Source organism: Carlito syrichta, unplaced genomic scaffold, assembly GCF_000164805.1.
Source record: "Carlito syrichta isolate Samal-C Ts95f unplaced genomic scaffold, Tarsius_syrichta-2.0.1 Scaffold313345, whole genome shotgun sequence".
In the NCBI taxonomy this organism is placed as follows: Eukaryota; Metazoa; Chordata; class Mammalia; order Primates; family Tarsiidae; genus Carlito; species Carlito syrichta.
The window spans coordinates 235,453-250,050 of record NW_007257441.1 but is presented as its reverse complement, the minus strand read 5'-3'; the positions used below and the strand labels follow the sequence as shown (position 1 = coordinate 250,050).

The 14,598-nt window shown below is 42.8% G+C and overlaps 1 pseudogene; it reads right to left on the bottom strand.

The window, feature by feature from the left end:
• Positions 1–14,121: 14,121 nt before the first annotated feature.
• Positions 14,122–14,312, bottom strand: LOC103272874 (annotated as a pseudogene).
• Positions 14,313–14,598: the final 286 nt, after the last annotated feature.

The following is a 14,598-nucleotide window of genomic DNA, read 5'->3' as shown; positions in this document are numbered from 1 at the left end:
AAATTCCCCTCTTATTACAGCTTTTAAGGCATCCCAGAGATTTTGGTAAGATGTTTCTTCCTTTATGACATCCAGATTATTTCATGGATCTCCCCAGTCTTATAGAAGGAAAGCTGCTCCTCAACTTGTTCTTAAAACTTCTCCTCAAATACACTCGTGGGCATCTCAGAGAAGCAATCGATTAAAAGGGAATATTGCATTTGTTTGCCAGGTATGGGGAGATGCGGCCTTCATTCTTGGCAGCTGCTCGGCCAGTGAAGGTGGAGTGGAAAATGAGTCCATATTTTTGTGCTACCCCTTGACTTCAGGGCTCTGGAGACTTGGTCTCTTGCTGGGCCCTGGGAATCACAGGACTTGCTTTATAGGCAGCATTTCTAGTAAAGTCTAAGAATGGTATTTGAGGAAATTTTCAGATTCCGATGACCCAATATCCTACCTGGGCCCAGAACACATACTAGAAAGCTGGCCCCACTGGTCCTGTGATGCCCTTGCCCAGAAATTGGCTCTGAGACATGAAGACAGTTTCTACTCCTCCCCTCATATATTGTCAACCAATCAGCAGTCCCTGCCCCCCTGCCTGTCACATTCTCTTTAAAACCCTGGCCTCTCCAGGTGCGGTGGCTCACACCTGTAATCCCAGCACTTTGGGAGGCTGAGGCGAGAGAGTTGCCTGAGCCCAGAGGTTTGAGACCAGCCTGGGCAACTTGGTGAGATGTCGTCTCTACAATAAATAAATAAATAAATAAATAAATAAATAAATAAAATTATCTGGCCATGGTGGCCCTTGCCTGTGGTTCCAGCTGCTTGGAAGACTGATGTGGAAGGATAACCTGAGTCCAGCATGTTGAGGCTGTGGTGGCTGTGAGGGTGCCACTACTCTCCAGCTTGGGTGACAGAGTGAGACTCCTACTCAAACAAACAAACAAACAAACAAACAAACAGGGCAACCCCCTTGGGCCCCCTCTCACTGTGGGAGCTTTTCTATCCTCTCAATAAATCCTGCTTTCAAAAAATAAATAAATAAAATGAAATAAATAAATATTTAAAATCCCTGGCTTCTGAATTCTTGGGGAGGCGAATTTGAGAAATACCTCCCATCCTCGTTGCTCAACTGCCTTGTGATATTGAGCCCTCCCTCTGCTGTAACCACTACATCAGTGTTGGTTTTTCTGGGCAGTGGGCATAAGAAACCCATCAGGCTGCAACTCAGGAACAACATATGCCTCAAACATAGTAGACACAGTGCCTAGAGCTCACAGTCCTTTTACAGGCACATAAACATGTTTTCATTTAAATCAGAAAGAAAAAAAAAAAGAACTGTGAGGTCAAAGATGATGTTTTAATATCTAATATTAGCATATTTATCTTTACCACCAAAGCAGTCATAAAATATAATTTTAAAATGTTTTATGGAAAGAGGGGCCCACAAAAGCACAAGTGTCTAGGGTCCATAAAGTCATAACAAGGCCCTGCAGTCAGACCCTGTAGGCAGGCCATGACAGTCTCCTGGCTCAGGCCTTTAGAACAACTGCATAGAGAGAGGATGGCTCTGGGCAGGGAGGTGTGCTACTATGAGGCCTAGAGTGGCTATGGCAACTGTGCTGTCACAAGGGACGCTGACACTCTGAAGGGAACAGAATAAAGGGAAGCACAAAAATGCAACCAGAGCTCTGAAGCCATGATCTTCCATGTTTGAAAAACTTAAAAAAAAAATCAAGTTATACAAGTATACATGTATTCAGTTTTAAAAACTAAACAATAAACTTAAAAAAAGTAAGTGTTCTCGCATCCTGCCTCACCCTATACACCTTCCCCCCTCCGCACTGGTCACCACCCCACAGGCAACCATTCTCAAGTCTTCTGAACAATGACCTGATATTATTTTCTTGAGTTGGGATCTTACTCTGTCTTCCAGACTGGAGTGCAGTGGCATGATCACAGCTCACTATAACTTTGACTTCCTGGGCTCAGGCGAGCCTTCTGCCTCAGCTCCTAAGTAGCTGGGGCTAAGGACATATGCCACCATACCAGACTAATTTTTTTTTTTTTTTTTTGTAGCGATGAGGTCTGTTGCCCAGGCTGATTTCAAACTCCTGGGATTGGGAGATCCTCCTGCCTTGACCTCCCAAAGTGATGAAATTACAGGCATGAACCAGTACCTCTGGCATCAATTTTTATATGTCTAAATAATACCGTTATAATCACTATGTCTTGATTTTTCAGTTTCACACACTACTGATATCTCCCTGTGCTAAATAAGCACAGACCTCTCCCACCCCACCATTGCCTATTCCTCTAATCTCTCAATATAGCGAATACTACAGTTTTTTTAGAAAGACAGTAGTCCATATTTACATTTTTCTATATAACTATTGTTACTATTGAGTCATGTAATCTGGAAAACATGTCTCCTTCCTTCCTCCCTCCCTCCCTTCCTTCCTTCCCATCAGAGCCTCACTCTGTCGCCCAGGCTGGAGCGCAGAGGCACACTCACGGCCACCAAAGCCTCAACCTGCCAGGCTCAGGCGATCAATTCCACCTCAACCTTCCAAGTAGTTGGAACTACAGGCATGCACCACCATGCCTGGCTAATTTTTGATTTATTGTAGAGACGAGATCTCACCAAGTTGTCCAGGCTGGTCTCGAACCCCTGGGTTCAGGTAATCCTCTTGCCTCCACCTTCCAAAGTGCTGGGATTACAGGCATGAGCCACTATGCCCAGCCTACACCCCATTTCTTAGAATGTGTAGTTGCCTTGTTTATTCATTGTCTGTCTTCATGAACCATTGCTAATTTTCTCCACACATCCTATGTCTACAGTAACATCCTTTTTGTGCTCAATCACACCTGTCCCATTGTGCCTGCCTTGTTATTTCCCTTCCTTCTCCTCCTGCTCCAGTGGGCACGGTAGGTGTCTGGCTTGCCGCTGTATTGTTACCCTGTGATTCCTCTCTGTTCCGCTGAGTTGAAGGTATTGTTTCCTGAATCCTATATCTCTCCTTCTTAAACTCTTTCATTTTTTCTGGAGTGTGCCTTTTTGTATTATCTTCTTATAATGGCAACAAAAAGTTAATTTTTTTTAATTGTAAACGTCTGAAAGCATCTTTATTTGCTATGCCCACTTAATTGATAGTTTTTCTGAGTATAGAAGTTAAAGTTAAAAAAAAAAAACAAACAGCCAGGCACGGTGACTTAAACCTGTAATCCCAGCACTTTGGGAGGCTGAGGCAAGAGGATTGCCTGAGTCGAGGAGTTCAAGGCCAGTCTGGGCAACTTGTAAGACCTTGTCTCTACAATAAATCCAAAAAATTAGCCGGGTGTGGTGGTGCGTGCCTATAGTTCCAGCTACTTGGAAGGCTGAGGCAGAAGGATTGCTTGAGCCTAGCAGGTCGAGGCTGCAGTGGCCATGAGTGTGCCACTGCACTCCAGCCTGGGCAACAGAGTGAGACTCCAACTCAAAAAAAAAAAATATTACCACAAACGTACACTTACCATGCATTTCAGCCACTTGTAGGTATGTATTTGGGAAAATGAAAACATGTCCAACAAAGATTTATACATGAGTGGTCACAACTACAATATGTGTAATAGCCAAAAATTGGAAACAACCCAAATGTTCACCAATAGGTGAATGGAAAGAAATTACGGTATGTCCATATCATGAAGTACTACCACTCAGCAAAAAGAGGATTGGGTTATTGATAACATGACAACCTTCATGAATCTCAAAATCTTTATGTTGATTGAAAGAAGATGGGAAAATAAGACTACACATGATATGATTCCATTTATATAAAATGCTAGAAAATTGAAACTAACCTATAGTGACAGAAAGCAGATCACAAGTTGCCTGGGGGACTAGAATAGAGAGAGAAATAGGTTACAAAGTAGTACAAGGAAACTTCTGTGGCTAATGAAATATCTGTTATCTTGACTAAGATGATTGTTTCCCAGAAGTATATATATGTTAAAACCAATAAAACTGTGCACTTTATGTGTTATTTCTTTCACTTCAATCATATCTCAATAAAGTTGTTCCACAAAAGAAAGAAAAACATTTTCACTCAGCATCTTGAAAGTATTTTTTCACTCTCTTTTAGCTTCCAATGTCATTGAGAAGTCTGATGTCATTTTTATTCAAAATCCATGAATGGGACCTATTTATATTGCCTCTGCTGCCCTGTTGCTGTTTGTGAGAGTGTGTGTGTGTTTGGTGTGTGTGTGTGTGTGTGTCTGTGTGTGTGTGTGTGTGTGCACGTGTGTGTGTGTTCTCAATGAAAAGTCGTGTGTGTGTTCTCAATGAAAAGTCCTGATATCTTCTCTGTTTCTGTGGTTCTACAACATCACAAAGATGTGTAGGTACATCATTTGCTGGTCATTTTACTGGCCCTGTCACTCTTTAAAAAAATTTTTTTTTAAATTTTAAAAACGTGGGGGAACAATTCAGCGTTAGGTATACAAATGTTCATTATGCAGGTACCCTTGTGAAGTGTGCTCTTCCCTCCCCTGGAAGTTTCCCACAACTGCCATCCCACCACCCCCTACCCAGGCAGTTTCCTACTACTGCCAATCCCTTTCTTATAGTATTATGATACTGTTTCAAGGTCCGCTTATGAGTGAGAACATATGGTACTCTGTTCTTTGTTTCTGTGATAGATCACTGAGTATGATTGACTCTAAATCCATCCAAGTTGCTGTGAAGTTCATATGTTTGCCCTTCTTTATGGCTGCATAATATTCCACTGTGTATTTGTACCACATTTTTTTATCCAGTTCAGCTTTGATGGACAGCATGGTTGGTTCCATGTTTTTGGTATTGTGAATAGAGCTGCAACAAACATGTGTGTGCAGGTATCTTTTTGTAGAATGATTTGAGTTCCTCTGGGTATATTCCTAATAGGGGGATTGCTGGGTCATATGGAAGGTCAATTTCTAGTTCTTTCATAAATCACCACACAGTCTTCCAAAGAGTTTGCACTAGTTTGCATTCCTACTGGTGTAGAAGTGTTCCCTTTTCTCTGCATCCACACCAGCATGTGTTGTTTGTTTTATTAATGATGGCCATTCTTACTGGGATTAGGTGGTGTCTCAATGTGGTTTTGATTTGCATTTCTCTGATGATGAGTGAGGCTGAGCACTTTTTCATGTATCTGTTGGCTGCCTGTATATCTTCTTTTGAGAAGTGTCTATTCATGCCTTTTGCCCACTTTTTAATTGGGCTGTTTGTTTTTCTTCTTCTTGGTGCATTTGAGTTCCTTGTAGATCCTAGGTGTTAGGCCTTTGTCAGATATACAGTTGGCAAATACTTTTTCCCATTCTGTGGGCTGTTTCCCTGCTCTCTTGATGGTTTCTTTTGCCTTGTAGAAGTTCATCAGATTGATGAGGTCCCACTTGTCTGTCTTATTTCTTATGGGGTGGGGACTTAGGGTTTTGATCAAGAATTGGTTGCCAGTTCTGGTTTCCATAAGGGTGTCTCCTGCATTTTCTTAGATTCTTATAGTTTGAGGTTTTAGGTTTAGGTCTTTGATCCATTTAGAGTTAATTTTTGTGTATGGTGATAGGTGGAGGTCCTGTTTCAATCTTCTGCATGTGATCAGCCAGTTTCCCCAGTACCATTTACTGAATAGGTTCTCCTCTCCCCAGTGGTTGTTGTTGGAGACTTTGTCAAAGATGAGTTGGTTGAGAAATTGAGGCTTTGCTTCTGGAATCTCTATCCTCTTCCATTGGTCTATATGCCTGTTCTTGTACCAATACCAGGCTGTTTTGATTACTGTAGCCTTATGGAAAAGTTTGAAGTCTGGAAGTGTGATACTTCCTTCTTTGTTTCTTTTGCTAAGGATTGTTTTGGCTATTGGTGATCGTTTATGTTTCCATATGAATTTCTGTATTGTCATTTCTAGGTCTGAGAAAGATGATGTTGGTAATTTAATGGGTATTGTATTGAATCTGTAGATTGCCTTTGGTAGGGTGGACATCTTAACAATGTTGCTTCTTCCTATCCATGAGCATGGAATATTTTTCCATTTGTTTGCGTCTTCTTGGATTTCTTTCAGCAGTTTTGTAGTTCTCATTGTAAAGGTCTTTCACTTCTCTGGTTAAAAAGATGCTGAGGTATTTCATTTTTCTTGTGGCCATTGTGAATGGGATTGTTCTTTTTATTTGGTTCTCTGCCTATTTGTTGTTGGTGTATAAGAATGCAACTGTCTTTTGCACATTTACTTTGTATTCCAAGACTTTGCCAAAGTCCTCTATCAGTGTGAGCAGGTTTTTCTGGATTTCTCTTGGATTTTCAGGGTATAGGATCATATAGTCAGCAAAGAGGGATCACTTGGCTTCCTCTTTTCCTGTTTGGATACCCCTGATCTCCTTCTCTTGTCTAATTGCCCTAACTAGGACTTCCAACACAATGTTGAGCAAGAGGGGTGGGCCCTGTCACTTTTAAAACTCATTTCCTTCAGTACTGACTTTCCCCCAGCATTAAAAAAATAATATTCTCTCTCTGTTCTATTCTCTTTCTAGAATTCATATTGGCTCTCTTAGACTTATTTTCCAACCTTTAATCTCTTGTATCCTATCTTCCACTCATTTGACTTTTTTCTACTTACTCAATTTTTTCAAATCTGGTTTTGAATACTTTATTTTAGCTATTTTTTTCCATTTTACAGGAATCAGGGAAGAAGAAAGGAACAAATGGGCCCACCATTCAGCAGGAAGCTTTTAACCTAATCTTCCTGATGTCAATCTGATGCCTTACTATTCTTTTCCATTGTGCCTGATATCCTAAGTTTAGAGCCTCTTTAAAGTTGATTTCTTCAGAAAATAACTTCTTTAAACCTTCATCTATATAACAATGATAATAAGACACCTATCTTGGAGGTTTGTTATTAGATTAAAGGTTTTTTTTGTTTTGAGTTGGAGTCTCACTCTGTTGTCCAGGTTGGAGTGTAGTGGCATGCTCACAGCCACCGCAGCCTCAACCTTCTGGTCTCAGATGATCCTTCCGCCTCAGCCTTCCAAGTAGCTAGAACTACAAGCGCGTGCTACCACACCTGGCTAATTTTTTTATTTATTGTAGAGATGAGGTCACCAAGTTGCCCAGGCTGGTCTAGAACCCCTGGACTCGGGTAATCCTCTCACCTCGGCCTCCCAAAGTGCTGGAATTATAGGTGTGAGCCATTGTGCCCGGCCTGAGATTAAAGCTGTAGTACATGCAAGGAACTTTGAACAGTACCTGATGGCTGGTAAGTATCTAATAAATGCTTGTAATTATTATAATAATTATTTTATTATATTAGTGTGACTTCATGAAGAAAAGTAGACTGACACACATGACTTCATGTTTAACCAAGATTTGTCTCCTCTGTGCTTTTTTTTTTTTTTTTTTTAGTTACATGAGCCTGTTCATATCTATCATGTTTAAAAAATCATAATCGCCAGGTGCAGTGACTCAAGCCTGTAATCCAAGCACTTTGGGAGGCCAAGGCGAGAGGATTGCCTGAGCTCAGGGGTTTGAGACCAACCTGGGCAATGTGAGACTTCGTCTCTACAATAAATAAAAAAATAAGCCAGGTGTGATAACATGCGCCTGTAGTTCCAGCTACTTGGAAGGCTGAGGTGGAAAGATTGCCTGGGTCCAGCAGGTCGAAGCTGCGGTGGCAGTGAGCGTGCCACTGCACTGCAGCCTGGGTGACAGAGTGAGACTCCAACTCAAAAATAAAAAAAATAAATAATAGCTACAATTTACTGCATATCTACCATGTATCAGGGAGTGGTGTATATTATAATACTTTTTTGTTATGACATATTTTGGAGGAGCAAAAAGTTATAAAGAATGATATAATAGGCCAGGTGCGGTGGCTCATGCCTGTAATCACAGCACCTTTAGAGGTAGAGGCGAGAAGATCATCTGAGCCCAGGGGTTTGAGAGCAGCCTGGGCAATTTGGTGAGACCTCATTTCTACAATGAATCAAAAAATTAACCAGGCATGGTGGTGTACCCTTGTAGTTCCAACTACATGGAAGGCTGAGGTGGAATGATCGCCTGAGCCCACTAGATTGAGATTGCAGTAGCTGTGATTGTGCCACTGCAGCACTCCAGCCTGGGCTTCAGAGTGAGATACTGACTCAAAGAAAGAAAGAAAGAAAGAAAGAAAGAAAGAAAGAAAGAAAGAAAGAAAGAATTATATAACATAACAGTCACCCGTGTAATCACCACCCAACTTATGAACAAAAACCTCACAAACATAGCTGAAATCCCAGTGTATCCATCTCAAATCAGTCTCCTTGTTCCGCCAAAAAAGTTACAGTTATTGTGTGTGTGAAGTTTATCATTCCCATGCATATGTTTATACTTTTATTTTACTACATAATACTCTTTAGTTTTAAATTAGCTTAAGTTGGATTTTCTGTTGTTTGCAACTAAAGCAAGGACAGTATTTTTTTTTTAGGAGGAAGATGAGGAGGAGTTCAGTTGGACTGAAGGAAGTGCAGGGATGCTGAAACAAAGTGCTCTTTGGATTGGGATTAGTACATAATCATTGACTTCCTAGACAGTTGTTTCAGTAGAGTATGGGAGGGACATTAGTGTTTTCCCCAGATTACAAAGGAAAAGGGAAAATGAGATGAGAGACAGTGGGGGAGTGAGCCAAGGTTGCCACAGGTAAGTCTGGTCATAAAGGGATAGTGTCAGGACAGTAGTGTGAAAGGGAAGTTGGGTCCAAGGAGATTATCCTCAGAGGAAAGATAAGAGCACCTGCAGGCCGAAGGGAAAGCGTGAAAAGTGGGATGTGTCTGAAGAGGTAAGAGAAAAGCCTTAAGATGGAGTGAACTCTGAGACATAAAGAGCGCTGCACGTGCAAGGATCATTTCTTTTTTTTTTAGAGATGAGGTCTCATCAAGTTGCCTGGGTTGGTCTTGAACCTGCAGGCTCAGGCAATCCACTCACCTCGGCCTCCCAAAGTGCTGGGATTACAGGCTGAGCCACTGAGCCTGACCAAGGACCAATTGTTGTTTAACTCCATAACTCTAGCCCCTAGCACAGGGCCCACCTCATAGGAGGAGCTCAGTAAGTGATCGCTAAATGAAGGAAGGCATGGATTAAACACAGAAGGGAAGTTAGCCTAAGAAGAGGGAGGAACACTTTTCCTCAGAAAAAATATAAAAAGGAGGAAGAATGAAAACTCTAGATGTTTGAACAGGTATGGTGGCTCACACCTGTAATCCCAGAGCTTTAGGGAGCCGAGTAGAAAGATTACTTGAGACCAGGAGTTCGAGACCAGCCTAGACAATATAGTGAGATTCTGTCTCAATAAAAACAAAACAAGATTTTTTTTTTTGAGTTGGCGTCTCACTTTGTCACCCAGGCTGGAGTGCAGTGGCATACTCACAGCCACCTCAGCGTCGACCTGCTGGGCTCCGGCTATCCTTCCACCTCAGCCTTCCAAATAGTGCTACCATGCCCACCTATTTTTTTTTTTTGTAACTTATTGTAGAGACAAGGTCTCAGCAAGTTGCCTGGACTGGTCTCAAACCCTGGGATTCGGGCAATCCACTCGCCATGGCCTCCCAAAATGCTAGGATTACAGGCTGAGCCAGCGAGCCCGGCTTAAACAAGATATTCTGAAATGAACATGTGACCATCATGTGAGATAACTTTCATTCTCTCAATCAAGTAAAGGGCAAGACCATTTACTAAAAGCAGGGAGTGAGGAAAATGGGTCTGGCAAATGATGGTAACTCCTTGGTGCCACTGAAGCAGCAATTCCAGTTTTGGGATGGAACCCACAGATATAAAACCACTAGTACACAAGGTCATTTGTACAAAGATGTTTATTGCAGGTTTATGTGTAATGGTTAAAATCTAGAAACAACCTGGATGCTCTCAGTAGGCGAATTATAGGAAAAAAGCCATGGTATACTCAATCCATGCAATAGGGGAGCTATTCTATCAATCTGAGTGTAATCAAGAAAGAGAAACAGTCATTTGAACAGATGTTAAAACGAAGAATTACTAATTACAGGAGGTGAGAGTATTAAGAGATAGGCTAGTAAGATGCAAAGAGAATTCTAAGTAAGTAACCCCTAACCCTATAATTGAGATAGACCATCCAAGGAAGAATCCCTCTCCACAGCTGAGATCCAGACCTTGTTGGAGAGGACATGACTCTGGTTCACTAAGTGACAGAAATTAGCGAAACTTGCTGGAAATCCATCCTCTGAAACTCGTCAAATACCTGCCTTCTAGGGTGCCGGGGAAAGCTGTTCCCAGAGATGTCTCACTGTAGGTACTCTTCTACAAGTGTCCCTGAGGAAGCGTGCTGGGAAGAAGCTGCTGCCTGCCATGGGCTGCAGAAGCCAGGGGGCTAAAAACCCCAAGCTGACTGCCAGAGCTTGCCAAGGAAAAGCCTAGCAACTGGGAAGCAAACGCGCGCTCCTTCTTCAGTGTCTCTCCATCGCCCTCTACTGACAAAACTTGTGTCACTTGCAATGGAAAAATAATTACAAGGCCCAGAGCTATTTTTTACAGAGCAGTCCAAAAGGGTGAATTTGGAACTCAGGCGATACATATATGTACAAGGATTTTTTTTTGCAGGATTATTTGTAATGGCTAAGCCCTGGAAACAACCTGGGTGTTCTCACGAGGAGAGTGATGGACTAAAATCATGGTATATTTCCAGCACTTTGGGAGGCCGAGGAGAATGGATTGCCTGAGCTCCCAGGTTTGAGACCAGCCTGGGCAGATTGGCAAGACCCCGTCTCTACAATAAATCAAAAAAATTAGCTGGGCGCCGTAGCGCGCGCCTATAGTTCTGGCTACGTGGAAGACTGAGGCAGAAGGATCGCCTGAGTCCAGCAGGTCGATGCTGGGTTGTCTGTGAGTGTGCCACTGCCCTCCAGCCTGGGTGACAGAGTGAGACTCCAACTAAAAAAGATAAAAAATTAAAAAAAGGTATTACATCTATCTATTGTTCTGGAGAGATTACTATGAGGTTTGGTCAAATGAAAAAAGCAAGTTTGAGAAGAAAGCATATGATTCTTTTTTTGTAAAGTGAACAAAAATTAAACCCTTTAGATATTTAGGTATGTTTGAGTATGATAGAATGAGCAGGAAGAAAAGGGTGGAGAGGAAAAAAAGAGTGAGGTAAGAAAAAAGTCCCCAGCATAAAATGCAGGGATAAAATAAAGAAAAAATAGCGCAAAAAAGAATTCAGCATATAAAGAAAACTTGTTGCCAAGTTTTCTTTATATACCAAAAAATAGATAGTTTAAAAGTTCAGCTGTAAACCGGGCTGGGTGGCTCAGCCTATAAACCCAGCGCTTTGGGAGGCTGAGGTGAGTGAATTGCCTGAGCTCATGGGTTCGAGACTCGCCTGGGCAACTTGGTGAGATCTCATCTCTACAATAAATCAAAAAACTTAGCCGGGTGCACCTGTAGTTCCAGCTACTTGGAAGGCTGAGGTGGAAGGGTTGCCGGAGCCCAGCAGGTTGAGGCTGTGGTGGCCGGGAGTGGTCACTGCACTCCAGTCTGAGTGACAGAGTGAGACTCCAACTCCCCCTATGCCTGGCTATTTATTTATTTATTTATTGTAGAGATGAGGTCTTGCCTGCCCAGGCGGGTCTCGAACCCACGGGCTCAGGCAATCCACTCACCTCAGCCTCCCAAAGTGCTGGGATTACAGGCATTAGTCACAACGCCTGGCCCCCATCTTTTACTTTTAAGCAATATTTTAATTGGAGTATAACAGACATACTGGAAAATGAACAAATGACAAGTGTGCAGGATTTTCACAAAGTTAGTAAGCTCCGGCAGGCAGATCAAGAGCAAGAACGTTGTCAGCACCCCAGTAAGTCCCTTTCTGATCACTACCCTGGTCCCAAGAAAAACCACTATCTTGATTTCTAACAGCATAGATTAGTTTTGCCTAAATTTTATATAAATGAAATCATACACGATATACTCTTTTGTGACTTCTTTTGTTCAATATCTTGTTTGTGAGACTCATCAATATTTCTGTGTGTAGTATTTCTGTGTGTAGTTGTAGTTCATTGTGTGTAGTAACCGTTGCATGGATATATCACAATTTCTTTCTTTTCTTTTTTTTTTTTTTGAGTTGGAGTCTCACTCTGTCGCCCAAACTGGAGGGTAGTGGCATGCTCATGGCCACCCTAGCGTCGCCCTGCTGGGCTCCGGCGATCGATCCTTCCGCCTCAGCCTTCCAAGTAGCTGGAACTACAGGTGCACGTTACCACACCCGGCTAATATTTTGATTTATTGTAGAGATGAGGTCTCTACAATGAGGTCTCCACCAAGTTACCCAGGTGGGTCTCGAACTCGCAGGCTCAGGCATTCCACTCACCTCAGCCTCCCAAGGCATGGGATTACAGGCTGAGCCACCAAGCCTGGCTTTTTCTTTTTTTTTGAGTTGGAGTCTCACTCTGTCACCCAGGCTGGAGTGCAGTGGCATGCTCATGGACACCGCAGCCTCGACCTGCTGGGCTCAGGTGATCCTTCGGCCTCAGCCTTCCAAGTAGCCTGAATTACAGGCCCGTGCTATTATGCCCAGATAATTTTTTTTTTTTGGATTTATTGTAGAGACAAGGTCTCACCGTGTTGCCCAGGCTGGTCTCAAACCCATGGGTTGAGGCAATTCTCTCGCTTCAGTCTCCCAAAGTGCCGGAATTACAGGCTTGAGTCACCACATCCGGCCCACAATTTCTTTTCTTTTGTTTTTTTTTGTTTTTGAGTCAGAGTCTCACTCTGTTGCCCAGGCTGGAGTGCCTTCTGCCTCAGCCTTCCCAGTAGCTGGAACTACAGGTGTGCACTACCACGCCCGCCTTATTTTTTGATTTATTGTAGAGACGAGGTCTCACCAAGTTGCCCAGGCTGGTCTTGAACCCCTTAGCTCAGGCTATCCTCTCGCCTCGGCTTCCCAAAGTGCTGGGAGTCTCTTTGAGCCACCATGCCCAGCCCCACAATTTATTTTCTGTTGATGGACTGAGCTGTCTCTAGTCTGGAGCTATTACACGTGGTGCTGCTATGAATCTTCTTGAACATGTGTTTTGGTGTATATATGTATATGTTTCTTTTGGGTGTATTTCTTTATTTTTAATGAGAGTAAATATTTATGTTTCATTTTATTTTATTTTTTGAGTTGGAGCCTTCCTCCATCACCCAGGCTGGCGTGCAGTGGCACATCCATGGTCACCCCAGCGTCAACCTGCTGGGCTCCAGCGATGCTTCCACCTCAGACTTCCAAGCAAGCGGAACTGCAGGTGCACGCTACCATGCCCAGCTAATTTTTGATTTATTGTAGAGACAAGGTCTCACCAACTTGCCTGGGCTGGTCTCAAACCCGTAGGCTCAGGCCATCCACGGCCATGGGCCTCCCAAATTGCTGGGATTACAGGCTGAGCCACTGAGCCTGGCCGAGAGTAAACATTTATTGAGTGCTCACTACGGGTACATTTGAGAACAAAAAGTTCCCAGGGCTTTACATTTTAGTTCATTTAATTCTTGCAATTGATGAGATTAGAATTACTTCTCACCATTTTACAGTTAAGAAAATAGAGGCACAGGGAGATTAAGAAACTGGCTCAAAGGCACACAGTTGAAGAGCAACCATTTGGATCCAGGCAGTCTGGCTCCAATCGGCACAGACTTAACTACTATGTTTCAATTTGTGTATGCGAAAGGAGTATTTAAGACGAAAACATCATTATCATACAAGCCATGCCTTTTATTTACTTGTTTTCAGATTAGAAAATATAGTTTACTTAGAAGTAAACTAGAGAGAGAAAGAGATGACTTACCTCCCCAGGTTGGGGGAGGAAGCCAAAGTCAGGAAGCATGGCAACAGCCATAGCTCAAAGAGTACATTGGCCACACCCTAAGCCAGGCCTTTAACACAATTTTATTATCCTATACATTTATTTTTTTAAGAAAGAAAAGCAAAGAAAAAGACTAAACCAGAAAGATGCTTTTTTTCCCAAGTCAAAAAACTTTTATTATAATTCATATATTTTATAGAAAAATAAATGTAACAAAGGTGTCAGGATTGTACTAAAAAACCACACATTTATACAGGTTGCTCCACCTCCACTTGGGATAAGGGTTTCCCGACATCAGCTGCAGCAGCTGCACTTGTCTCAGGCCTCTTTGCAGATACCGCCCTGGGCACACTTAGCACAGCCCACGGGGCGGCTAGGAGCAGCACCTCAGACTTCTTGCAGGATGGGCATTTGCACTCTTGGCACTTGCAGGAGTCAGCACAGGCACAGGTGTCACCAACAGCGCAGGAGCAGTTGGGGTCCATGTCGATTCAGGCGAGGCTGGAGTTGCAGGTGAGAGGGAACAGGCAGGCAGCACGTGTAAGCTTTGTTCGCAAAGATTCTTATTCTGTTGGCTTCCTAGAACTCCTTACTAGGAATTTGACTATGAACTTGAACTGACTTTAGGGGAAACAGTCTCTAAGAGGAGTCCTTGGAATTTTTACGCAAGAATCATGGAATTTTGGGTTTAAAGGATTCTAAGAAGCCCCAACAGATGAACTTTTGTCCTCTGTGCTCAAACACCCCCCAGGATGGAAGTTTCCTTTCCTT